Source organism: Mobula hypostoma, chromosome X1 (assembly GCF_963921235.1).
Source record: "Mobula hypostoma chromosome X1, sMobHyp1.1, whole genome shotgun sequence".
Taxonomy (NCBI): Eukaryota; Metazoa; Chordata; class Chondrichthyes; order Myliobatiformes; family Myliobatidae; genus Mobula; species Mobula hypostoma.
Window position 1 is genome coordinate 22,290,932 of NC_086128.1, and position 24,345 is coordinate 22,315,276.

At 45.8% G+C, this 24,345-nt stretch overlaps 1 protein-coding gene across 1 annotated transcript in view; it reads left to right on the plus strand.

The window, feature by feature from the left end:
- Positions 1-7,399: 7,399 nt before the first annotated feature.
- Positions 7,400-24,345, plus strand: part of gli1 (GLI family zinc finger 1) — a 149,805-nt gene continuing 132,859 nt past the window's right edge. The window contains exon 1 of the mRNA XM_063037327.1: positions 7,400-7,902. The gene's annotated coding sequence lies outside the window, so the exon portion shown is untranslated. The remainder of the gene's footprint in view (positions 7,903-24,345) is intronic.

Consider the following 24,345-nt stretch of genomic DNA (forward strand, 5'->3'; position numbering starts at 1 on the left):
AAATTTGAGGGCAGGGTGGAAGGTGGAAGAAAAGGTTTGGGGATGTTGCCAGGACGAGAGTGGATGAAGTCAATGAGTTCAGCGTGGGTGCCGGAAGCAGCATCGAAGTAGCACAGGAAAAATGCGGACTGGTCACCAGTGTCCGTTTGGAACACAGACTGTTGCACATAGCCAACAAACAGGCAGGCATAACGTGGACCCATGTGAGAGCTCATGTCTACCCCTTTTGTTTGAAGGAATGGGAGAGCCAAAGGAGAAATTACAAGAGTGAGGACAATTTCCACTAGGCAGAGGAGAGGGATGGTGGAGGGGAACTGGTTGGGTCTGGTGTCCAGGGAAAAAAACAGAGAGCTTTGAGGCCTTCCTGATGGGGGACTGGAGGTGCATAGGGGCTGGACATCTATAGTAAAAATAAGATGATGGGGGCCAGGGAACCTGAAATGCGTGAAAAGATCCACAGTGTGTCAGGTGTCATGGATGTAGGTAGGAAGGGACTGGTGTCAGAGGAGAAGGGAGGGTTGGGGTGTTCAGGGACGGTGGGGTGAGATGAAGATGGAGTCTCCGAAGGTCCTGGAGCTGGCGGTGGGACCTGAGAGAGACAGGATTGTGGAGTGGTGGTGGGGGAAGGGGAGACGGGGGTTCCGGGGCAGTGTGTAAAGTCCCAGGCTGGAGTCGGAGTTGGAGGTTGCACAAATTGGCACTTTGAAAGTGTCCGAGGTCGCTGGAGCCCGCATTGATGGCGGTGGAGTCCGGGTGCTGAATCTGCTCTGGATCGTTGGAGCCGTTGAGGTCGGTAGCAGGGATCGCGGTCTAGAGACGTCGGGCGATTTTCCGAGCCTTGTAGGATGTGAGAAAGTCAAAGAACCGGTGGAGGATAAAGTGGCGGACAGGCCCATTACAGGCGGCGGAGAGAGAATCCCGGAGTTGTGGAAGTGACTGGGATAGGGACACCAGGTAGGTCTTCATGCCGGAAAGCACGGCACGTAGAACGCGATGGGCGAAGCAGTCAATGGAAAGTGAGTACCTGGGGTCCGAATCGACCAGCTTGAAAACGGATCTGGAAGGCCTGTGGTACAAACTGGCGGAGAAGACGTGTTCCCAGGAAAGATGTACGTAGCAGTGCCAGTGGGTCTCAGAGTGCAATAGCTCGGTGAGAACTAACTCAGTCACATAGCGACGGGCGAGGGGTGGGGGAGGCGATTATTGCACACCCCGGTTACAGTTGGGGTGACCCACAAACACGTGAATAACTGTTCAACCCAAGCTAAACTGTAGCTATAAATGAATTGAAACATCCCACGAATGCATTTCAGAACAAGAACAGAAAGTAGCGCTGGTCGCCAGGATTGCTGGGGCGAGCTGTCGACTACACCAATTCCCCCACCTCACCCCACCCCACCCCACCCCAAAGCACCATAATACTGTTGAAACTACCTCAACCACTTCCTCTGGTAGTTCGTTCCATATACTCACCACCTCTGCACGGAAACATTACCTGTCAGGTCGCTTTTAAATCTTTCCCCTCTTACCCTACATCTATGCCCCCTTTTTTTCGACATTTCTACAAGGTCTCCCCTCATTCTTCTGCACCTCGAGGAATAAAGGCCTGGAGTGACCAACCTATCCCGATAACTATCATGAGCCCTGCAGCCTAGAATCCAGTACTGAGCTTCTCGGGCTTTTCAGCACCGCTGTTTACTAATCAATATCGTAACTAGAGTTGTTAAATCCTTGTGTTTTCGGTTTAATCTTGTCAAGTTAATTGTATCAGGCACAATTTTCCGGGATTGCATGATTATTTAAAGAGGTCTCACATTCAGTGCCTGGGTGGGGGTCATTGTGTTGCAGAGGATGAATTACCTTGTGGTGTTGTTCAGTCGCTCCTTTGAGGTTCTGATGTTTCACCTCTTATTTTTGTCTCTTATTGAGGATCTTGCCGTTCCTCTGCACCTGGGTACAGTCCTTTGTGAGTGCATCATGACAATAACTAGCGTCTTCTAGTCCAGGCAACATCCTCATAAATCTTTTCTGCCCTCTTTCCATTTTAACCACATCTTTTCTATAACAGGGTGCCAAAATTGTACACAGTACTTCAAGTACATCAATGACTGATACAACTGTAGCATAAAGTCCCAGCTTCTACACTTTTTGCCCTAACTAATGACAGCCAGCATGCTAAACACCATTTCATCCTCTTTCTACCTGTGATGCCACTTTCAACAAACAATGCACTTGTACTCCCAGGTCCCCCTTAGGGCCCTACCATTCATCGTATAAGTCCGACATTGGTTGGACTTTCCAAAATGCATCACTTCACACGTATCTGTATTGAAATCCATCTGCCACTTCTCAGCCCACTTCCCTAACTGATCAAAATCCCCTTGAAATTTTCTTCGCTATCAATGACACTTTCAATTTCTTGTCATCTGCAAACTTAACAGATCAAGCTCTGTGGATTCACATCTAAACCATTCCCATAAATAATGAACAACAAGGGTCCCTGTAACACACCATTCTGATATGCAGCCTTCAACCACCAATCTCTACTTCCTACCTCCAAGCCAATCTTGAATCCACCAAACTGGCACTCCCTGGTTCCAGATCAGCCTATCATGCAGGACCTTGTTGAAGGCTTTGCCAAGATCCAAATTGCCAGCGTCCACTGCCCCACCCTCATTCACCAATCTAGGTATCTCCTCAAAAAACTCCAGAAGGTCCATCAAGCACAATGTTCCATGCACAAAGCCATGCCAACTCCTGATCTCTGTGAACGATATTCAATATGTTCCTCTCAGCAAAGTATATAACATTCACTGGGCATGACAGAACACCAGAGGTCAGTGATTGGAGGTTCCCTGGGCCTTTGATTTTCTAAAAAGGGGCACAGGGTTATTGTAGAAATTAAAAGCTCATCATATAGGAAATAACATTGGCCTGGATAGAAGGTTAGCATTTTGTGTACATACAATTAGTCTATGTATATAAATTACTTGTACATTGTGGTTTATAGGATTGCTTTTATATTTATTGTGTTCTTTTTGCTTATTGTGTTATTTAATGCTGCATCGGATCTGGAGTAGCAATCATTTTGTTTTCCTTTACAATCATGAACAGACAAATGACAATAAGCATTCTTGAATAATCCTCCCACACTGTCCAGATCATCAGTGAAATAACACACCAGCTTACTCCACACACTGACACAGTGCAGTGAACCCTCCAATACATTTCACACACAGCTGTAAGCCTCCAATATATTTCATTCTCCTCTCCATTGGCTCAGATATCCCATGCTGCTTGTTCTGTATTAGTGAGGCTGGATTTTCTTGCAATATAATGTTAGGAAGATGAAGCCATTATTTTCAGTCCCTTCCACCAACCCCGCCACTGTCCCAGTTCCCTGGGTACATGATGCTAGGTATGGCCCATTGAGTATCGCTCTTGCCTCTGAGCCAGGAAGGCTCAGTTCGAGACCCAGCAAGAAAATTGGCCCTGACACTCCTAGTGCAGAACTGCTGTGGGTCCTTTCTCTTCATTCAGGAGGATGTAGAAGACCCCATTTTAAAGATGGCAGAGGATTTCTGCCCATTATCCAGGCCAATATTCAATCCAGTTCAAGGTGAACCCCAGGCAGTAGCACACCGTCATGGAGCTGAGGACTCCGCCAGATCCATCACAGGCACAAGGCTCCCCGCCAAAGGGCAGTGGCTCAAGAAGCTGGCATCCATCATGCCCCCTTCTCATTGCCACCTTCAGGCAGGAGGCACAGGAGCCTGAAGACTCACACTCAACATTGTAGGAACAGCTTCTTCCCCTCCGACATCAGATTTCAGAACGGTTCCTGAACCCACAACACCATCTCCCTTTTCCTCTTTATTCTTCATTGTAATGTTTATATCTTGCACTGCACTGCTGCCACAAAACAACACACTTCACAATAAATGTCACTGATATTGAACCCAACTCTGAACTGGCTGCCTTTTCACAGGAACATTTTTGTTGGATGCGAGAGACTTTTGTACATCCGGTGGTTGTGACTATTGCTGTGGAAATGCATCTGCTTTCTCCACCTTTTGCTGAATACCCATTGGACCCAACTGTGTCATTATGGTCACGCACAAATCAGTTTTGCAACAGGACCTCAAGCGGACGGACAGTGCCTTGGTTGCACTTGCAAAGATGCAGGAGCCAGGTGTGGGCCCATGTTCATTACTATCGTGGGTGGTGCACATCTGACATGGGCTGAAAAGTCACAGCACCTCCCACAGAAGCAGGAGTTTGACCCTTACAAGTTTGCTCTGTCTTTCAGCAGGATCATATGCTTTGTTCTCTTTTCTACCCAGCCCCCGTACCCTCTAATCTGCTTCATGTCCTGTAACCCGTCAGTCTCAGCCTCGACAATACTGGTCACCTACCAACAGAAACACTATCAATAAGTTCGAACGAGCACAGAGAAAATTTGCCGGGACTTGAATTGAAATGGGTAGCCATCAGGAGATCCTGGCAGTTGCGGCGGACAGAGCAAAAGTGCTTGGTGGAGCAGCCCCCTAATGTAGTTCCCCAGTACGTTGGGATATTGAAAGTTTAAGTGAGTAGGTCAAGACCTAGCAAACATAGAATAATATGGGCAATGTGTCATGGTTCATTTGGCAAGAAAAATTAAAAAAGAACCTTGTCAAAGCGATGAGAGATTGCAGATTCTGAGATGTAAATGGATCTGGGTTTACAAAAGACTAGTATGTAGGTAGAACAAAAGTTAGGAAACCTAACCGAACTTTATTATTTATTTGAGATAGTGTATCTGCAAAAATCAGGGGTCTGTGCATCAGTGATGCCACATTAGGAATACAGTATACAGAGAAGGGTGTCAAATAGCTTGGATGTTGTCCATGGGAGGTTTACTGGACTGATACTTGGAAAGTGACACAAAAACAGAAGTGCTGGAAGAACTCAACCAGTCAAGTAGCACCTGTGGAGAGACAAAACAGTCTATGTTTCAGATTGAAGACCCTACATCAGAACTATATTAACTGGTTTCTCTCTCCACAGATGCTGCTTGATAGATGCAGTGTGCCAGAGGTCCGTGAGTGTCAAGGAGCAGGAGTGAGTGCCTTTGCTATTACAAAGGAAAAAAGTGCTAGGCAGACTCAAAGGTCTTAAGGTGGATAAGTCACCTGAACCAGATGGACTACACCTCAGAGTCCTGAGAGAAGTTGCTGAAGAGATAATGGATGGATTGGTCATCATCTTTGAAGAATCACTTGATTCTGGCAAGGTCCCAGAGGACTGGAAGATTGCAAATGTCACTCCACTCTTTAAGAAGGGAGGAAGGCAAAAGAAAGGAAATTATAGGTCAGATAGCCTAACCTCAGTGGATGGGAAAGTGTTGGAGTCTATTATTAAGGATGAGGTTTCAGAGTACTTGGAGACTAGTGATAAAATAAGTTAAAGTCAGCATGGTTTCTGTAAAGGGATATCTTGCCTGACAAATCTGTTGGAGTTCTTTGAGGAAGTAACAAGCAGGGTGGATAAAGGAGAGGCAGTGGATGTCATTTACTTGGAATTTCAGAAGGCATTTGATACGGTGTCACACATGAGGCTGCTTAACAAGATAAAACCCTATGGCGTTACAGGAAAGATACAGGCATGGATAGAGGAATGGCTGACAGGCAGGAGGCAGTGAGTGGGAATAAAGGGGGCCTTTTCTGGTTTGCTGCTAGTGACTAGTGCTGTTCCTCAGGTGTCAGTATTGGGACCGCTACTTTTCACATTGTTTGTCAATGATTTGGATAGTGGAATTGATGGCTTAGTGGCAAAGTTTGCAGATGATATAAAGATAGGTGGAGGGGTAGGTAGTGCTAGGAAGCAATGCGATTGCAGCAGGACTTAGACAAATTGGAAGAATGGGCAAAAAAAATGGCAGATGGAATACAGTGTTGGCAAATGTAAAGTAATGCATTTTGGTAAAAGGAATAATAGTGTAGACTATTATCTAAATGGGGAGAAGGTTCAAACATCAGAGGTGCAGAGGGACTTGGGAGTCCTTGTGCAAGACTCCCAGAAGATTAATTTACAGGTCAAGTCTGTGGTAAAGAAGGCAAATGCAGTGTTGGCATTTATTTCAAGGGGAATAAAATATAACAGCAAGGAGATAATGCCGAGGTTTTATGAGACACTTGTCAGGCTACTCTTGGAGCATTGTCAACAGTTTGGGGCCCCATATCTCAGAAAGGATGTGCTATCATTGGAGAGAGTCCAGAGGAGATTAAGAAACATAATACCGCTAATGAAGGAGTTAACTTATGAGGAGTGTTTGATAGCTTTGGGCCTGTACTCACTGGAATTTAGAAGAATGTTGGGGGATCTCATTGAAACCTACCGAACGTTGACAGGTCTAGATAGGGTGGATGTGGAGAGGATGTTTCCTGTGGTGGTGCTAACCAGAACTAGAGGGCACGGCCTCAAAACTGAGGTGCGACCTCTTAGAACAGAGGTAAGGAGGAATTTCTTTTAGCCAGAGAGTAGTGAATCTGTGGAATGCTCTGACACAGACTGTGGTGGAGGCCACGTCCGTGGGTATATTTAAGGCAGAAGCTGATAATTTCCTGATCGGTCAGAGCATCAAAGGATATGGCGAGAGGGCAAGTGTATGGGGTTGAGTGGGATCCGGGATCAGCCATGATGGAATGGCGAAGCAGACTGGATGGGCTGAAAGGCCTAATTCTTCTCCTATGTCTTATGGACTGGATGAGTTCTTTCAGTGTTTTCTGTTTTTGTGTCAATTCCAGCATCTGCAGTCATAATGGTTTTCTAATATCAGGAATGGGTGCCTAGAAAAATGAGCAAAGTTTGGACAGGCTGGGCTTGTATCTGCTGCAGTCTAGAAGAGCGAGAAGGGTCTGGACACTGCATGGGGAGATCATATTCCTTTTGTGGGATAATCTAGAATTATGGGGGGTCAGGCTTTAAAAATAATGAGTCGCCCATTTAAAGCAGAGATGAGCTCATTTATTTTTCTCTTTCAGGCAGCCATGAGTCTTTGAAAATCTCTTCAGGCAGATCCAGATGGACTCTTGATAAGCAAGGAGGTGAAGGGTTACGCTGGGTGTGTGGGAATGCAGAACTGAAATCAGATCAGCTGTGATATTAAATGGCAAGGTAGGCTTGAGGGGCCGAGTGGCCTCTCCTGCTCCGCAATCGTCTCACCGTACGTAAGGAACACACACACACACACACACACACACACACACACACACACACAAACTCGCCGAGCAACGGTTAGTAATTCTGACGATCCCTGCCGCTTGATCCAGTCCAGGATTTGGCAGTGTCCCTGGGCATGTGAAGAACTGAGACTCTCTCGGGCTCTGTATCACAGCCATAGGGATGAGACCACAGATGGAGTTTCGACTTCAATCAGAAACCCAAATTACTTCAAAACAATTTCAAAACTTTCTGATACTTTATTTTGTCCTTAATCGGAATACGCGAAGAACGAGCAAAGAGGAAACCAGCAGAATGATTTAAAAGGGTGAAAAAGTCTGAAAGGATACATAAGAAAATGCAAGCTCTTTAACTTCCGACACCAGGGTGGTCGAAGAGCAGATTGAGAAGGAATATTTATAACATAAGGGTTTAATGATCGCTGAGAACCCTTAACGTGCCTGACTCTGGGAGAGGCAACTTTTATTTTCAAATGCTGGATGTTATCGAAGAGGAGAAAAACTGAAATTTGATTTTTAAAAATTATTTTGAGTGGATCTCTTGTGCTGTCATTAAGAATTTTTTGACGCGTTCCGCTTCATGACTCTCTGGGTCATATTCGAGAGAGACTTCAGTCTTTCAGATCAGATTACTACTACCGACCTATTCCTCATTTTATTCTCCTAGGAGTTTTACAAGGTATTTCAGAGATTTCTATTATTGTTATTTCGCTGTTTTGATTGCAAAAATAAACTCTTGCCCTAAACTGAGGCTACGGGCCGAATGCAATTGTTATTAGTCTTTGAAGTACATTCCTGAACTTATTTAATGGAAACTCATAAATAATTATGCAACACTGTGAATCTCTCTGAAGTTCTATGAATTCGCCCGAAGTTATTTTTACAATGTCGGGAAAATCAACTCACCAAAAAAAAAAGCCACACCGTTATCTTTATTACTTTTTTTTTGCTATTGTTATACTTGATTTTTTTTCTCATTTCAATGTCCACCCAGACATTAAACTGTGCTCCCTCATTTACAGCTGTCGGTTTAACGGGGCTAAAATGTAAATGACAGCAAAAAACGGGAAGGGGTTTAGTTTGAAGAGAATTACAGGTGATAAAGAAAGCAATAGACTTAAACGAACGAAAGGGTTGCAGAAAAGATTAGATTACAATTAGCAACAATTTTTTTTCTTAGGATGGTTTGTGTAAATGCTGATATTTCTGAACAAAACTCAGATTTGAGAAGTGTTTACATTACAGACCGGGACCACGGAGACCGGTGAGGTGCTCCTCCGCTCCTCTTATAAAGGCTCTGCGAATGTTTTGGTGGGGTTTAATTCGTGATACTGTTGCATTGTAATTTTAATTGGTGTTTCTTTTAGTTGTTTGTGGATGGATTTGGCGCTAAATTTTTTTTGAATGGATTTTTGCGCCTGGTATCCCCCCTTCAGCTCTCGCCAGTCATTAGATCAGTCTTGTAGAAGATCCTCGGAACTTTTCCAAGTTGCTGATGGCGAACGAAATCCAACCCCGTTGCACCACCGCGCTTCCTTGTTGCGCCTCTTTTATGCCAGTTTGTGCTTAGACGCGAATATCCCCAACAGCAAAGGGCAGTTGGTCGCCACTCCATCTTTATAGGAAGGAGTAACGTCTGGTTCATATTGTCAGTTGTCGAGCAACTTTAAACCAGCGGTCCAAGTGAATGGGGTGATTGCAACTAATGGGAGATAATGGTAGTCATTCAGGGGATTATAATTTAATTTGAATAAGATTGCTTTTGAGCCCTCAGGTTTCATCGTTTCCCGATTACTCTGGGGGCTCCCTGATCCAAATTGGGGAAGAGGAAGGGTGCATTGATTGTTCCCGGAATCCAACTAAGATCTGGAGTTTGAGGAATCTCCGCATTAGAAAATCGCGTTTGATTGGACATAACAAATAGAAATGGGGCAGGCCATTCATCCCCTCGAGTATATTCCGCCATTCATCCGGATCATGGTTTACTTCCGACTTGGTGCCACCGGATGAGGAAGAGCTGTACTAATTCCACCTGAAATTTCCCGAAAGGACCTGACCAGGGGAATCAGCGGGCTGGGAATATTTCAGCTCAGTGTTGGTGGAGGCTGGTTTTGGCCAGAGGTTGGAACTGGGAGCTGCCTGGTGCGAGGGGCCGAAATGGAGGGTGCAGACGAATGGCCCAGGACTGCACTTGTGACCACTAAACTGGATGGGTTGCCCTGCCACCAAGATTCGGACTACAGAAACGGCGGGGTGTAGTGTCAGCTCCCACTCTTGTTCTAGGCTCCGATATTGGGGTGGCTGTTCTGCTTTTGGGGCAGAAGCTTGGCCCAGCTCCAGAGCGTTAAATGGGGAACCCGGGCTGATGCTGTGAGAACGATGCACTGTGAGGGTCTCGGATGTTGGGCCCAAGCCCCGTTTGCTTTTGTATCTGCGTGCACCGGAAGATCCCATGGATGGGGAGAGAAAGTCCCGTTGTGTCCTGTCCCAGGGATTATTCATCACTAAATCCATTGCGTTTCTGAGATTGAGATGTGCTCCAAATGACTGAAGGAAGTCTTGCACTATAACCAGAGGGCATAGGTTGAAGTTCAGGGGTAAAAGGTTCGGAGGAGATCTGAGGATGCTTTGCCCCCAAAGGGTGTGTGTGTGTGTGGGGGGGGGGGGTGATCTGGGGCCCACTGCCTGAGGAGGTGGTGGAGGCAGAGACTCTCACAGCATTGAAGAACCGTCTGGACGAGTACTTGAGTGCTGGTGAATGGGACTAGGTTCTGTGAGTATTTAATGGGCAGAACGGGCATGGTGGGCCAAACGGCCTGCTTTCGTGACTCTATAACAGTGACCACCGCGTGATAGGCCTTCAGATTCCGTGACAGGCGCTGTGCAAATGCACATCTTTCTTCACTACGATTTTTTTGAGATTAATTTAATCCTTTAAAGTGGAAGGTATTCTGGAGAGGTGCCTACAACTGTACATGTCGAATTGCCCCAACATGATTATTTTTAATCTGATTCATAATTTAGTGATGTCTATTTAAGAAGCACTACACTTCATGATCTGTGGAATGGATAAAATTAGCGATATATAAACACTCACTATTATTCTGCTACCATTTATTTTTCTATTATATTTTGTGAGGCCGCAATATGTTTCCTAAGGGAGATGTTGCCTACTGTTCTACACTCTGTGAACCTGAGAGAGTTTTGTTTATTTGCCTGCGCGCACAGTATTGCAAGGGTACGGAATATAAGTATCTGTTCCAGTCCCACTGGAATTCATGCTTTCCATGAAATGTCCTCAGGGTGGTGGCGTGGGAATGGTCAGAATTTAATCCATGTGTCTGAGACGGTGGACTGGTCTTTACTGGCTCCTTCTCCTGTCAGGTCTCCTTGTTTATAGTTGCCCTTAGGGCCTACCTCACCACTGCTTCCAGCCCCCCCCCCCCCCAAAGGCAGCCAATGTGGATGGCAGAGTCTTTGCCCTCCTGGCTGGGTATGTCACCAGCTCTGCCCTACACTGAGTAGCACAGGAGATCCCTCTTCGTCCCTCCCCAATCACCGGGGCTATTAATCGAAACCTATCTCTTTGACTTGCTTATAGTCTCGCCCTGTATCCTTGGCACTCTGGATTTCTAGTGTTAGTGGACCAGGACCTCAGAAGTCTGAGTTAATAATCCAAAGAAAACAAGTTCAAATCCCACCGTGGAAATCTGAGTATTTCAATTCAGGTTTATTTGTTCAGTTTTTTTTTTGGATCTGGCCATCTCAGCATTTATTGCCCATCCCTAATTACCCTTGGGAATGTGGGGGTGAGCTGCCCTCTTGAACTGCTGCAGTCCTTTCGGTGATGATTCCGCCACAGAGCTGTTGGGGAGGGAGTTCCAGGGTTTAGATCTAGTGACGATGGAGGAATGGTGATATATTTTTACAGGTCAGGCTGGTGAATGACTGGGAGGGGAACCTGCAGGTGGTGGTAGTACCTACACTAGCTGCCTTGTCCTTTTTGGTGGTAGGGGGTGGTGAGTTTGGGAAGTGCAGAACAGCCTGGGTGAGTGACTGCAGTGTGTTTTGCAGACAGTGCTCTCGGCAGCCGCTGTTGTGGAGGGACTGAATGTTTAGGGTACAGATCAAGTGGGCTGCCTTGTCTTGTATGGTACTGATTTTCTCGAGTTGCTGGAACTGCACTCATCCAGGCAAGTGGAGAGTGTTCCATCACACTCCGGTCTTGTGCCTTGTAGATAGTAGAAAGTTGTCGGAGTGTCAGGAGGTGAGTCACTCCCTGACGCTACCCTTGTAGCAATGGTGTTTGTGTCCCACCAACTGGTCTTCTTGACAAGAGCTAGCCCTTGGATGTCGATGGAGAGGAACTTGGTGATGGTAATTCTAGTGAATGCCAAAAGTAGCTGACAAGACTCTCAAACAACAGGAATTCTGCAGATGCTGGAAATTCAAGCAACACACATCAAAGTTGCTGGTGAATGCAGCAGGCCCATTCTGACATGTCTATCCACGGCCTCCTCTACTGAGGAGATGGAGACACACTCAGGTTGGAGGAACAACACCTTGTGTTCCGTCTGGGTAGCCTCCAACCTGATGGCGTGAACATCGACTTCTCTGACTTCCGCTGATGCCCCACCTCCCCCTCGTACCCCATCTGTTATTTATTTTTATACATGCATTCTTTCTCTCACTCTCCTTTTTCTCCCTCTGTCCCTCTGAATATACCCCTTGCCCATCCTCTGGGTTTCCCCCCCTCCCCCTTTTCCTCTCCCTGGGCCTCCTGTCCCATGATCCTCTCATATCCCTCTTGCCAATCACCTGTCCAGCTCTTGGCTCCATCCCTCCCCCTCCTGTCTTCTCCTATCTTCTCCTATCATTTTGGATCTCCCCCTCTCCCTCCCACTTTCTAATCTCTTACTAGCTCTTCCTTCAGTTAGTCCTGACGAAGGGTCTCGGCCTGAAACGTCGTCTGTACCTCTTCCTAGAGATGCTGCCTGGCCTGCTGCGTTCACCAGCAACTTTGATGTGTGTGACAAGACTCTCTCTTGTTGGTGATTGATAAGTTTGTGGCCTAAGGTAGAAGGAGTCAATTTTAGAAAACCTAGCACATTTATTTTTCCTACATTTACACACTTAGTCCAGCAGTCGTGGAGCATACGGATCCCTTCTTTGTAGAAGTTGGCATCTTGGACCTCCAGAAGTGGTCCACAGCAGGGGTGATTGATAAGTTCGTGGCCTAGGGTAGAAGGAGATGAGTTATACAGCTCTCGTTACATGCACGTGCAGTTAAACTCTTTGAGTGATTATGCAGAAAGTTTGAAGTTAATAACTCCTAAATTCCTAGCTTTAATTGGGAGCATATCAGAGAGGACTCCTAATGGTGGTAAACCGACCTTGCCTATGGCTTCCATGCCTCTAGAAAGAGTAACATTGAAGCAACGAACAGAAGTAAAACTCCAAGAATAAAACGGATCCACCCTTCCTCAGGTTCCTCAGGTTGTCACTTTACGGGAGAGGTTGTGGACAGTGCCATTGGTTCCCTTGAAAATTCCGGCCATTTCCCTTAAATGTGCTCCCAGTCATATGAACACAGGTATAGCAGCTCTGAAGAAGCAGACACAACTTCACCAAAATCCCGTTGTGTAGCAGTACAGCTGGAGAAGCTTCACATTCTCCGATGGCATACAGTATTTGGTCCACCACATCTCTGGCAACTCAGACCAGTCCTGTTCTGCACTACTTTTCCTGAGCACTTGGGGTCATTTACAGCAGCCCGTTAACCCACTGACTAACACGTCTTTGGGATGTGGGAGGAGACCCATCCGGTCATTTGGAGAATGTGCAAACTTCACATGGACAGCACTGGAGGTTGGGATTACACTGGCTCTCTACTACCTGTGCCACTGTGTCCTTCAATGGCTTCAACTAATGGACGATCAGCAGTCCTACACGACCTAGCCTAGGTGGAAATCCATTCAGCATGGGATTGCACCAGTTGGATGGGGCAAGATGTGGATCCAGCTAACATGGCCCAGCCCAGGGAAGGAGTCTGTGCCACCCCTCCCACCCCACAGCCCGAATAACCCAGTGCCCTGTTGGAGATTTGCATCTCGGTGGTACTGAGGCAGCAAACTGTGGCTCTCACAATTCAGCACTGACTCTCCAGTGCTGTGCTTTGGACCGATGATACAAAGATTGGTGGCATTGCGGTTGGTGCAGATGGTTACCAAAGAATACAGCAGGTCATTGATCAATTGCAGATATGAGTTGGGGGTCGGGTGGAGAAATAGCAGATGGAGTCTAACCTGGACAAGTGTGAGGTGCTGCACTTTGAAAGATCAAATGTAAAGGGATCGTACACAGTTAGCAGCAGGGCCCTTATCAGTGTTGATGAGCTGAGGGATCTTGGGATCCAAGTCCATGGCTCCCTGAAAGTGGCTGCTCAGGTTGGTAGGCTGGTGACGAAGGTATACGACATGCTTGCATTTATTAGTTGAGGCACTTAGTTCAAGAGTCAGGAAATTAGGTTGGAACTCTGGTTCAGCTGCACCTGGAATCGTGCATTCAATTCTGGTTGCCCCGTTGTAGGAAGTGTGTGGAGGCTTTGGAGAGGATACAGAAAAGGTTCATCAGGATGCTGCCTGGATTAGTGGGTATGAGCTATTAGGAGAGATTGGACAAACTTGGTTGTTTTTTTCCTGAAGCATCAGAGGGTGAGAGGAGATCTAATAGAAGTTTATAAAATTATGAAAGGCATAGATAGGGTAGACAGTCGGTATCTTTATCCCACCGTCAAAATATCTAATACTAAAAGGCTTGCATTTAGCATGTGCGGAGGTAAGTTCAAAGGAGATGTGTAGGGCAAGTTTTTTCACACACAGAGGGGAGGGTGCCTGGAATGCACTGCCAGGGCTGGTGGTGGAGACACACATCATAGAGGCATTCAAGAGACTCTTAGACAGGCACATGAATGGGGGGCGGGGAGATATGGGCCATAGTGCAGGCAGAAGGAATTAGTTAAATTAGACATCATTAGATGAATTAGTACCGCACAGAATTTTGGGCCAAGTGGCCTGTTCCTGTGCCATACTATTCAGTTTCTCTGTGTTAGAGCCCCCTGATGGAGGTGCGAGATCTCTCCGTACAATTCTAAGCTCTCCCCAGTGTACAACCCAACATTTACCCCACATTCAACATTACAAAACCAGATGATCTGGTTGACATTACTTTGCTGTTTGTGGGATCTTGCTGTGCACAAATAATGTCCCTTGCTTCTGACATTACAGCGGCAGCTGATCATCAAGATACTTCATTAGCTGTAACCCATAGTGGGATAGATTCTCGTCTCTCCTTTTCACAGTTGGCTCTTTGTGTTTGAGCCCGACATGTTATTGCTCTTGTAACTATGTTCCCTGTGACATTACCATTTCAGTGCCAGCCTCCTGTATCACTGTATGTGACACCCCCAGATCAGATCAGCAGAAGCAACAACTGAGCCCCGTCTTAAGGGACCAATGTTAAAGCGACAGGCCACGGTGCAAAATCAATCATTTTGTGTAAGTCATGGATGTTTCTTCTCTGTCTCTCCCCCCTCTTGGGGAACTGCAGTGGCTTTTGACCCAGGCGCCACTACAGAGCAGGAAGGGGACCTGCTTGTTTTGCCCCTCTCTCTTACCCATGGAGAGCTACTAATGATCACAGAGCCTCACTGAGACTGGATCACTCAGCAAACACTGGGAATCCAAGGCTGCACCTTGAACCTTAGAATCATAGAGTCATAGAACACAGGAACAGGAACTTCAGCCCACCGAGTTTGTTGACCCATTTACACCAACCCTACACTGATCCCGTTTTATTCTCCCACATTCCCGTCCACTACCCCTCACCCACACACTCTGGGACAAGCTACAGCGGTAAATAACCCTACTGATCCACTGTCTTTGGGGTGTGGGAGGGAACTGGCACACCTGAGGGTATCTCGTACAGTTGCAGGGAGAATGGGCAGTATTTTGCTTTCGGAAAAACTCCCACTCTCATTTGAAGGCAGTTAGTGCCTTACCTTTGTGAGGTCCACGTGTGTTTAGGCCGAGCTAGCCAGTCACACACCCACTCGGTCCTTGTGGCCTCATGGGTGTGGGGCACCATCATTAATGGGACAGATTTTCAGTGCAACCTGCCAAAGTTGCCTGTGAATCTTCGTTCCAGCATGTTTTCAGGCATAATCCAATGTCCACCCCACGGTGCCCACCTTAACCTCCAGAAAATGGGCATGGTGCCTACATTTTTTTTCTTTCCCTGCATACACGGTTAGCTGGTGGCCAGGGAGCAGCAATGCAGACAGCCATTTTGGAAAAATGCTTCTTGATATTGCATTTGGAATTGGCTTATTATGATCACATATACTGAGATGCAGTGAAAAACATTTGTTTTGCATGTCATCCAGACAGATCATTGCATACATAAGTCCATTGAGGTAATACTAAAGAAAAACAGGATACAAAATAAAATCTAGTGGTTACAGAGAAAGTGCAGTGCAGGCAGATGATAATGCGCAATGTCGAAACAATATGGACTGTGAGGCTAAGAGTCCGTATTTTACTATATGGAAGGCCCACTCGATAGTCTTATAACAGTGGGATAGAAGCTGTCCCTGAGCCTGGTGGTATGTACTTTCAGACTTTTGTATCTTCTGCCTGATGGGAGGTGGGAGAAGAGAGAATGGCCGGGATGAGTGGGATCTTTGATTATGTTTGCTGCTTTCCCGAGGCAGCAAGATATATAGACAGAGTCAGTGGAGGGGAGGCTGGTTTCTGTGGTGGACTGTGCTGTGTTACAGCTCTCTGCAGTTTCTTGCAGTCTCGGGCAGAGCAGTTGCCGTACCAAGCTGCGATGCATCTGGATTGGATGCTTTCTATGGTGCATTGGTAAAACTCGATGATGGCCAAAGGGGACATGCTGAATTTCCTTAACCTTGGTCAATCATCTCTACCTCAGCACCACTTATACAGATGGGTGTGGATTCCACCCCAGAGATACAAGAGATTAATATCACCAGATGTGCACATTGAAAAATCAGAATCAGGTGTATTATCACTGGCATGTAATGTGAAATTTGTTAATTTAGCAGCAGCAGTTCAATGCAATATATAATCTAGCAGAAAGGAAAAAATAAATAAAACATAATAATAAATAAACAAGTAAATCAATTACGTATATTGAATAGATTTTTTAAAACGTGCAAAAACAGAAATACTGTATATTTTTTTTAAAAAGTGAGGTAGTGTCCAAAGCTTCAATGTCCATTTAGGAATCGGATGGCAGAGGGGAAGAAGCTGTTCCTGAATCGCTGAGTGTGTGTCTTCAGGCTTCTGTACCTCCTACCTGATGGTAACAGTGAGAAAAGGGCATGCCCTGGGTGCTGGGGGTCCTTGATAATGGACACTGCCTTCCTGAGACACCGCTCCCTAAAGATGTCCTGGGTACTTTGTAGGCTAGTGCCCAAGATGGAGCTGACTAGATTTACAACCTTCTGCAGCTTCTTTTGGTCCTGTGCGGTAGCCCCTCCATACCAGATAGTGATGCAGCCTGTCAGAATGCTCTCCGTGGTACAACTATAGAAGTTTTTGAGTGTATTTGTTGACATGCCAAATCGCTTCAAACTCCTAATAAAGTATAGCCACTGTCTTGCCTTCTTTATAACTACATTGATATGTTGGGACCAGGTTAAATCCTCAGAGATCTTGACACCCAGGAACTTGAAACTGCTCACTCTCTCCACTTCTGATCCCTCTATGAGGATTGGTATGTGTTACCCTTCCTGAGGTCCACAATCAACTCTTTCATCTTACTGACGTTGAGTGCCAGGTTGTTGCTGTGGCACCATTCCACTAGTTGGCATATCTCACTCCTGTACACCCTCTCGTCACCATCTGAGATTCTACCAATAATGGTTGTATCGTCAGCAAATTTATAGATGGTATTTGAGCTCTGCTTAGCCACACAGTCATGGGTATATGGAGAGTAGAGCAGTGGGCTAAGCACACACCCCTGAGGTGCGCCAGTGTTGATTGTCAGCAAGAAGGATATGTTATCACCAATCCGCGCAGATTGTGGTCTTCCGGTTAGGAAGTCGAGGATCCAATTGCAGAGGGAGGTACAGACGCCCAGGTTCTGCAACTTCTCAATCAGGATTGTGGGAATGATGGTATTAAATGCTGAGCTATAGTCAATGAACAGCATCCTGACGTAGGTGTTTGTGTTGTCTAGGTGGTCTAAAGCCATGTGGAGAGCCATTAAGATTGCGTCTGAACTTGACTTATTGTGGCGATAGGCAAATTGCAAAGGGTCCAGGTCCTTGCTGAGGCAGGAGTTCAGTCTCGTCATAACCAAAAATTGTTAAGATGGAACCATTGTATTGAATGATAATAGGCCATGTAAACCTTATTAATGCTTCTGGATGGAGAATGATTTAAAGGGACAGCCACAAGTAAAGAGCAAAACAGTGTTGCATCATATTTGTTGGGGAAGTGAATTGTTTGCTGACTATGTAGAATGACAGATATTTTTTCATGATTTATTTGTGAATGTTGCATCGTGTCACTTGATATTTCTACATGAGTTGTGGGATTGCTGTCAGGGTTGGAACTTGGAGCAACTCATCTGTTTGAGCGTGATAGCAATTCACACAGGGGTTTGCCAGTTGTACAACTCACATTCAGTCAGGCTGACACAATAATCTGGATCACATTACTCTTCCTAATATCCAACTGCACACATTTCCTATCTCCTCAAACTCCACCAGCTCCACAACCAGCTGTGACGAAAATCAATTTCCCCTGGGATCAATAAAGTATGACTATGACTATACTATGACTAACCCTCTGAAATTCGTGATCTCTCCCAGCAGGTAGTACAGCTCCAGAGACCTGGGTTTGATCCTGACCTTGGGTGCTGCCTGTGTGGGGTTTTCACGTTCTTCGTGACCATGTGGGTTTCACCTAGGTTCTCTGGTTTCCTCCCACATCCCAAAGACATGCTTGTCAGAGGGACTGGCCACTGTAAATTGCCCCCTCCCCAGTGTGAGCAGAGTTTGGGGGCTTGCATGTTGATGTGAATGTGCAGAGAATAGGTTACAGGGAAAGTTAGTGGTAGATGGGATTGCCGCAAGGTGGCATAGGCTCAGTGGGCTGAATGGCCTCCTTGTCTGTCATCGGAGACCATTTTATTAAATACACGTATACATCAGCTTGTTAGTGCGAACATCTAATCAGTCAGTCATTGCAGCAACTCAAAACATAAAAGCATGCAGATGTCGTCAAGGGGTTCAGTTGTTGTTCAGACCAAACATCAGAATGGGGATGAAATGTTATCTAAGTGACTTTGACCATGGAATAATTGTTGGTGTCAGACGAGGTGGTTTGAGTATCTCAGAGACTGCTGATCTCCTGGGATTTTCACACACCAGTCTATAGAGAATGGTACAAGAATTGAAAAAAAAACATTCAGTGAGTGTCAGTTCTGTGGGTGAAAACGCCTTGTTAATGAAAGAGGTCAGAGGAGAATGGCCAGACTGGTTCAAGCTGACAGGAAGGTGACAGTAACTCAAATAATCACATGTTACAACAGTGGTGTGCAGAAGAGCATCTCTGAATGCACATGTCGAACTTTGAAGTGGATGGGTTACAACAACCGAAGGTACCTAACAAAGTGATCACTGAATGTAGTTCTGGTCTCTTGTATAATCCCTCATTCCCCAGCATTAGTGACCATACCTTGATATGCTAAGGCACTAGACTCTTTTCCTTTAAGATGCTCTTTAAAACTTATGACTAAGCTTTGGATTGTTTGCCCTGTTATATCTTCATTGTCGAACATTATTTGGTAACGCTCCTGGAAAGCATTCTGGGAAACATGGTTGTGAGCTCCAAGCTCTCCGGCCATTATTTTGTAGTGTCTAGATGGACAGTAAATATCTCTCCAGTTCATGGAGACGCAACAGACTGCAGGTGCTGGAATCTGGAACGATTGTCGTTTCGGGTCCTGTCACCTGCCAGCTCTTGCCCCACCTCTTCCCCTCACATCTTTATACTGACTATCTCCCCACTACTCTTTCAGTCCAGATGAAGGATCTCAACCTGAAATATCAACTGTCTATTTTCCTCCTCAGGAGCTGCCTGAACGGTTGAGTTCCTTCAGCAGCTCGTTCTCTCCTCAATTAATCTTTAGCCATTGCTCACCAGGTGATGTCCAGTTAGTGGTTTGTTCATTGGTGATAATAATGCACAATTTGTCCTGGTACCTACAGGACTTGACTGATGTATCTTTCCTGAAATTAAAAGTACTTTCTCTCAAAGATAAGTGGCTGAGTTTCCTGCAGATCCCACAGTTGATAGAGCAAAGGATTGTTCATTGTTTGCTTCTACTGACTGCCGTGTTGATTTTGTGTCTAATTGTTCCTACCACTTCCTTTCATGATGCAGCTACTTTTCCAAGTCTAGTTCTGTTCCACCTGAACTGGCTTCAGTGTCGTGCTGACTCCCTCTCTGTTGAGTACCACCCTCTCTGTTGCTGGCACTGTTCTGGGTTTAGTTTTACACGCCATTGCTGTCCATCTCTTTGAACACTTTGCCTCTTCACAGGAACGGGCGTGCAGTGAGTGGCTGTAGCAAGATACCACGCTGCTGTCACTCATGCAGAGTAGATCTTGGTTCAGGAACAGAGCTCTCACTGACAAACAGCCTGCTGATGATCAGCGCAGCCATATTTGTGCCCAGAGGGGGATGGAATTTGCAAACCAGTGCAATCACCAAGACCTTGCACGCCCAGTAAATTAAACTGAATCTGTTTGCCATTTAAGTCATGTACAAATCTATCCTACAGAACACCAAGTTGCAACGACTGGAGAATTCCTACATTATCACCGAATGGTTCTCCTAGCCTGTGCAAAATGTCACACAGGACAGGAGCAGACCGTTTAGCCCATTGTGTCAGTGCTGACCACCAAGTACCCATCCACACTGATCCCATTTACCAGCTGTGAGTCCATGGACTTTCTTGGCAATTCAGGTGCTCATCGAGGTATTTCTTAATTGTAGCAAGAGTCCGTGCCTCCACCACCCTCTCAGGCAGTGTATTCCAGATAACAACCACCTTCTTGTTGGAAAAATTCTCCTTGGACCTCTTCTAAATCTTTTACTCCTCACTAGTGCCTCTGATCTTGGACACTTTTGTCAAGGGGAAATGTTTCTTACTATCTACCCTACCAATGCTTCTCAAAGTTGTACATCTCCATCAGGTTTCCGCTCCCCCTCCCCCCAGCCTCCTCAACTTCAGGAAAATTGAACTCGGCCTGTCCTGTCTCACCTCATAACGGAAACACTCCATCCCAAGCAGCATTCTGGGAAATCTCCCTTACACCCTCTCCAGTGTGATTACAGCCTTCCTACAGTGTGCTGACCAGAACTGTACACAGTCCTCCAGCTGAGGTCTGATTATTGTCTCCTAAAGCTGTACCATAACTTCCCCACTCTTATACTCTCTGACCTCACTAATAAAGGCAAGTATCCTATGTGCCTTCTTTACCAACTTATGCACTTCTGGTGTCACATTCAGGAATCCTTGGACTTGTGCACTGAGGTCCCACTGATCCCCAATACTCCATAGGTAACGACAATTCAATCTATATGTGCTCCCCTTATTAGTCCCCCCGAAAGTCTGGTGTTAATCAGGACTCCATCTGCTCTGCTCCATCCATCATACCAACTGATTGATATGCCATATCTTAACCTACCATCCACTCATCCTCACTAACAATGACACCAGTGATCTTTGTGCATTCCTATGTCTCCCAACGATCCTTTGGTCTCAGTAGCTGAGGATGACATGTGGGCTGCCTTCAAGAGAGTGAATCCAAGGAAAGCATCTGGTCCGGATGGAGCACCTGGCCGAGGACTGAAGACCTGTGTTGATCAGCTGGCTGGTGTATTCATGGATATCTTCAACCTTTCGCTCCAGCACTGTGTAGTACCCACCTGCTTCAAGCAGGCTTTGATCATACCGGTGCCCAAGAAGAGTGTGGTAACCTGTCGAAATGACAGTCACCCAGAGGCACTTACATCCACGGTGATGAGGTGTTTTGAGAGGCTGGTGTTGAGGTACATCATTTCCTGTTTGAGTGGCATCTTGGATCCACTTCAATTCACCAACCGAAACAACAGGTCTACAGCAGCTGTTGCCTCATTGGCTCTTCACATTATCTTGGAACATCTGGGAAACAAAAATGCATACATCATGATGCTCGTTATTGATAACAGCTCAGCACTTAACACCATCATCCCCTCAAAACTAATCAGTAAACTCCAAGACCTGGGTGTCACTATCTCAAACGACCTGTCCTGGACCCACCATATAAATACAATTGTGAAGAAAGCAGAACAGCGCCTCGACTTCCTCAAGAGTCTGCGGAGATTCGATATGTCATCAAAAACCTTGGCAAACTTCTATCAATGCGTAGTGGAAAGTGTACTGACTGGCTGCATTACAGCCTGGTATGGGAACAACGAGATCTAGGTGTCCTTGTACATCAGTCACTGAAAGCAAGCATGCAGGTACAGCAGGCAGTGAAGAAAGCTAATGGCATGCTGGCCTTCATAACAAGGGGAATTGAGTATCGGAGCAAAGAGGTCTTTCTGCAGCTGTACAGGACCCTGGTGAGACCACACCTGGAGTATTGTGTGCAGTTTTGGTCTCCAAATTTGAGGAAGGACATTCTTGCTATTGAGGGAGTGCAGCGTAGGTTCACAAGGTTAATTCCCGGGATGGTGGGACTGTCATATGTTGAAAGATTGGAGCGACTGGGCTTGTATACACTGGAATTTAGAAGGATGAGAGGGGATCTGATTGAAACATATAAGATTATTAAGGGATTGGACACGCTGAAGGCAGGAAGCATGTTCCCGCTGATGGGTGAGTCCAGAACCAGAGGCCACAGTTTAAGAATAAGGGGTAGGCCATTTAGAATGGAGTTGAGGGAAAACTTTTTCACCCAGAGAGTGGTGGATATGTGGAATGCTCTACCCCAGAAGGTAGTGGAGGCCAAGTCTCTGGATGTTTTCAAGAAAGAGATGGATAGAGCTCTTAAAGATAGCGGAATCAAAGGTTATGGGGATAATGCAGGAACTGGATACTGATTGTGGATGATCAGCTATGATCACAGTGAATGGTGGTGCTGGCTCGAAGGGCCGAATGGCCTATTCCTGCACCTATTGTCTGCTGTCTATTGCATTTGAGTGGAAAATCCTACACAAGGTAGTGGATTCAGCCCAGTACATCACAGGTAAAACCCTCCCAACCATTGAGCACATCTACATGAAATGCTGTTGTAGAAAAAGAGCATCCATTATCAAAGGTCCTCACCACCCAGGTCATGCTCTTCTCTCACTGCTGCCATCAGGTAGAAGGTTCAAGTGCCTCAGGACTCTCACCACCAGGTTCAAGACCAGTTACTACCCCTCAACCATCAAGCTCTTGAACAAAAAAATGAACTCTTTTATCTTGTTATTTCATGCTCATTATTTATTGCTATTTATTTTATCTGCATTTGGATAGTTTGTTGTCCATTGTTTACAGTTACTATTCTATAGATTTGCTAAGTATGTCCACAGAAGAAGAATCTCAGAGTTGTATGTGGTGGCATGTATGTACTCTGAGAATAAATTTTACTTTGAACTTTGAATGTCAGTGATGCTCAAGTTACTTGCAAGCTTACTTCTCATAACTCTCACATTATATCCAAATAATTGACGTATATTACAAACAGCAAGGTCCCCAGCACCAGTTTCTGGTACACACCACTGCTCCTAGACTTCCAGTTACAAAAAATAACCCTTCACCACCACCCTCTCCCTCCTATCAGCAAACCAATTTTGGATCCAAAATTGTCAACTTGCCTTGGATCCATTCGGCTAGTCTTTTGGACCAGTCCTTCCATGTGGGACGTGGACCAATATATCACTGTTAGACTTGTAGTTCTCTATTCAGAAGGCTGTAACTTCAAGGAACCCTCCAGTTTGTGCACTCCTTCACTGTATGGAGCATCTATGTTGCTCACAGATTGATGGGTGTGTGGTAGGTGACAAAGTCAATCCCTGTCAACAGAGTAGTCATTGTATGCTAGCCTCCAGCAGTGTTGAATACCTATGCATTTCAATGTGATGCTCAACTTCAACAACATTGTTAACTGTGAAGAACATTTCTGTCCTTCCAAGGTGCCCCGTAACCACTGACCACTACTGTGCTCAAAGAGCAGAATTTTTTGGGAGCTGGGCTTGTAAAGGTCACGAAAGACTTGAGCAAATTTTACAGATGCACCCTAGAGAGCATTCTAACTGTTTGCATCATCGTCTGGCATGGAGGTAGGGGGGCACTGCACAGGATCGGAAAAAGGCTGGACAGGGTTGTAAACTCAGCCAGCTCTGTCTCAGACACTAACCTCCCCACCATCGAGGACATCTTCAAAGTGTGATCCATCATTCAGGACCCTCACCACCCGGGACATGCCCTCTTCTCATTACTACCGTCAGGGAGGAGGCACAGCAGCGTGAAGACTCACACTCAACGTTTTAGGAACAGCTTCTTCCCTTCCACTATCAGATTTCTGAACCCACGAACACTACCTCACTATTTTTGTTCTCTTTTTGCTCTACTTATTTAACTTTCTTTATATATTTGTTGTTATAATTTATGTATTCTAATGCACTGAAGCCACAAAACAACAAGTATCACAACATCTGCTAGTGATGATAAACCTGATTTCCAGCAAAGGTCAGATGGTCAGGGACAACGACTTCACAGCCTCGCTCCCGCCAGTGTATTACTGCAGCACTGTAGATCATTGCCCTCAGCGCAGGTCATTGTCTGTCACATCCAATACCGTAAGCAAATTAACACGATTCAGCAACAGCCAATTTGTCTCAGTACAATGCTTGCAAGGAAATTTGGTCGCTGGAGCAGGCTGTCTATTGCAGAGGAGGGGATTTACATACTGTCCTCTCTTCCTATGTAAGGTCGCACTATTACTGAAGTCAAAAACCTGGCCAATTAAGAAAGTTAAAAATTTCAACTG